The sequence below is a fragment of the Zea mays genome, chromosome 9 (genome assembly GCF_902167145.1).
Source record: "Zea mays cultivar B73 chromosome 9, Zm-B73-REFERENCE-NAM-5.0, whole genome shotgun sequence".
Taxonomy (NCBI): domain Eukaryota; kingdom Viridiplantae; phylum Streptophyta; class Magnoliopsida; order Poales; family Poaceae; genus Zea; species Zea mays.
In genome coordinates, this window is record NC_050104.1 from 101,973,564 (window position 1) to 101,976,517 (window position 2,954).

The 2,954-nt window shown below is 42.9% G+C and overlaps 1 non-coding gene across 1 annotated transcript; it reads right to left on the reverse strand.

The window, feature by feature from the left end:
• Positions 1 to 1,972: 1,972 nt before the first annotated feature.
• MIR171n (microRNA MIR171n) lies at positions 1,973 to 2,050 on the reverse strand. Its single transcript, NR_121144.1, has one exon. It is a non-coding gene; the product is annotated as a microRNA MIR171n (primary transcript).
• Between the last annotated feature and the right edge of the window lie 904 nt (positions 2,051 to 2,954).

Here is a 2,954-nt window from a genome sequence, read left to right on the forward strand (position 1 = left end):
GCGGCGGTGAGGCGCGGGAAGGAAGAAGAAAGAAGAAGCAAAGCAGAAGGAAGAAGAAAGCCGGCCGCGCGGCCGGTTAAAGTTAGTTTCTTTGCCGAGTGCCCGTGATCCGGCACTCGGCAAAGATTTTTTTAAAATTATAAAATATTCTTTGCCGAGTGCCAGATCAGCGGCACTCGGCAAAGAGTTCTTTGCCGAGTGTCCCCCGTTGCGGCACTCGGCAAAGGTTCTTTACTACCTCTTTGCCGAGTGCCACACATCTAGCACTCGGCAAAGGCGGCTTTGCCGAGTGCCATCCCTAGACACTCGGCAAAGTATATTTGTATTTTTTTTATTTTGTCTCCCAAACTTTTTGTGGTATGTTCCTACACTATGTAGATCTACATGTATCATTTGTGGACAATTTTAACAGAGTTTGAAATAGCTAGTAGATTTAGTTTGTTTATTTGAATTTCTTCGGAAAATTCAAATTTGAACTGCAGGTCACTCGAAACTTGGAAAACCGTGCATGAAAAAAATGATATTCATGTTACTTAGCATAAGTTTAGACCGATTCCATGAGCGGACCGAAAACTTCGAGCAACATGCTCACTAAACATGGCCGTGAACTTGCCATCCACATGTTTAAAAATTGTATAAAACACAAACAAAGTCAGAAAATCATGAAACTTGTCCACGTGTCATGATATCATATGTACAGGTTGTGATAAAAAATTGAGAATGTTTGGACAAAGTTGTGAGACACTATGTGTAGAAACCTAAGAGAACTACACATGAAATCATAGAGTTTCAATGTGGATCTATTAGGTTTGTACACGTAGCGCCTCATAGTTTTCTCGAAATTTTTTCAATTTTTTATCGCAGCCTGTACATATGATATCATGACACGTGGACAAGTTTCAAGATTTTCTGACTTTGTTTGTGTTTTATACAAGTTTTAAACATGTTGATGACAAGTTCACGACCATGTTTAGTGAGCATGTTGCTCGAAGTTTTTGGTCCGCTCCTGGAATCGGTCGTAACTTATGCTAAGTAACATGAATATCATTTTTTCATGCACGGTTTTCCAAGTTTCGAGTGACCTGCAGTTCAAATCTAAATTTTCCGAAGAAATTCAAATAAACGAACTAAATCTACTAACGATTGAAACTCTGTTAAAATTGTCCACAAATGATACATGTAGGTCTACATAGTGTAGGAACATACCACAAAAAGTTTGGGAGACAAAATAAAAGAAATAAAAATATACTTTGCCGAGTGTCTAGGGATGGCACTCGGCAAAGAGTTCTTTGCCGAGCGTCAACTGGGCGACACTCGGCAAAGAAGAATCTTTGCCGAGTGCCAACCGTTGGCGCTCGGCAAAGACTGACGGCCGTCAGCTTTGGGACGGCCGCTGACGGCCCTTTGCCGAGAGCCCCATTTGCCGAGTGTTTGACACTCGGCAAACATGGATTTGCCGAGTGTGGACCTGTACCGAGTTTCCTACGCTCGGTAAAGACGCTCGTTACCGAGAGCCGAGCTTTGCCGAGTGCGGCTCTCGGCAAAGCCGTCTTTGCCGAGTGCCCGAGAAAAGGCACTCGGCAAAGCGGCCGGCACTCGGCAAAGGCTCGGATTCCGGTAGTGACCCCTATATATTGCCGTGCACACTTATACCAAATGCTACATCAAAATTAATGAAGAATAGTGGATAAGAATCCTGAAGAGATTTGTGTCATTAACCTTGATCGTGTTATCTCTATCTATTCGGTTTCAACTTAATTATTCATTAAGTACCAATCAACAACTTGCCAAAGAAATTGTATAGAGCGGAGTTCACAATTCAAATTAATTGTCTACAGAAATAGCTAGTTGCAGTGATGAAAAATGCTGCCAACAACGACATAGATGGACGGAGTAGTGATGCTGACCTGATGCGTGCCATGAATCATACTTTACTAGGGACGTCCAAGGAAGAGTGGCAAATTGGAGGAAGAGATATTGGCGCGGCTCAATCAGATACTGATTTTACAGCTTTTGTAAAACCTAACATCGGATTGAACCTCACCAATATCGCTCTTTCCATTGATCAAACACATATGCACGCATGCATGCAGATGATTCATGGATGGAACTCTCGTCGCGTTGCAGCTAAGCCTTGCTCACATATAGGACATGAGATGACCTTGAAATTGAGACTAGGTCAAAAACTGAACCGACAGTAGTAGATCATATTTGATGCATGTATATGCGATAAGCAAGAAAGATACTTACATACCAGGTAGCGATCATCGGATCGATCCCGCCCTTCATGGATCAGATCGAAGTGAATGCATCAAGAAACCACATGGTATGGCTAGTGAGGGCCGGGAGGAAACAAAAAAGAGAGAGCTTCGAAAGATTCTGAGTATTGCTAGGGTTAATTGGAAGGGTGTATATATCATGGAACTCCTTTGCAAATGGTGATCGAACAGATCACCTGATATTGCTGCTACCTGTTGAGAGATTAGCCATATGCTGGAGAGCTTAGACACAGGGCATCCAGAAGGCCATAGAACACAACAGTGATAATGGCGAAGCAGAAGAAATGAAGATGTAGAGAAGGTAGGGCACAAACTGGACGGGAACCTAGCTAGCATGCGCTGGGTTTTTATGCCCAGCCTCCATGAGGGAGGGTAGTGAGCAGAATGATGAGCAAGGGCAGATGAAAAGATATACGCCTATAGGTAGTGAGTACAACTCTCTCTCTCTCATTACACAGTTGCATGCATGCATGGTCGGCATGTAATAGCGGGGTAGGTCGAGCGTTTTGCGGATGAATATATGACCACTCGTGCTCCTTTCACTTTCAGTTAGTAAGTGCAACAATTATCAGAAATTTTGGCGGCCGTGTTTTGGTGGCTGCTGGTACACTGATGAAGTGATGATTGAATAACACGCTATAGATAGATAGATAAATATTGATTTGCTACACAAAA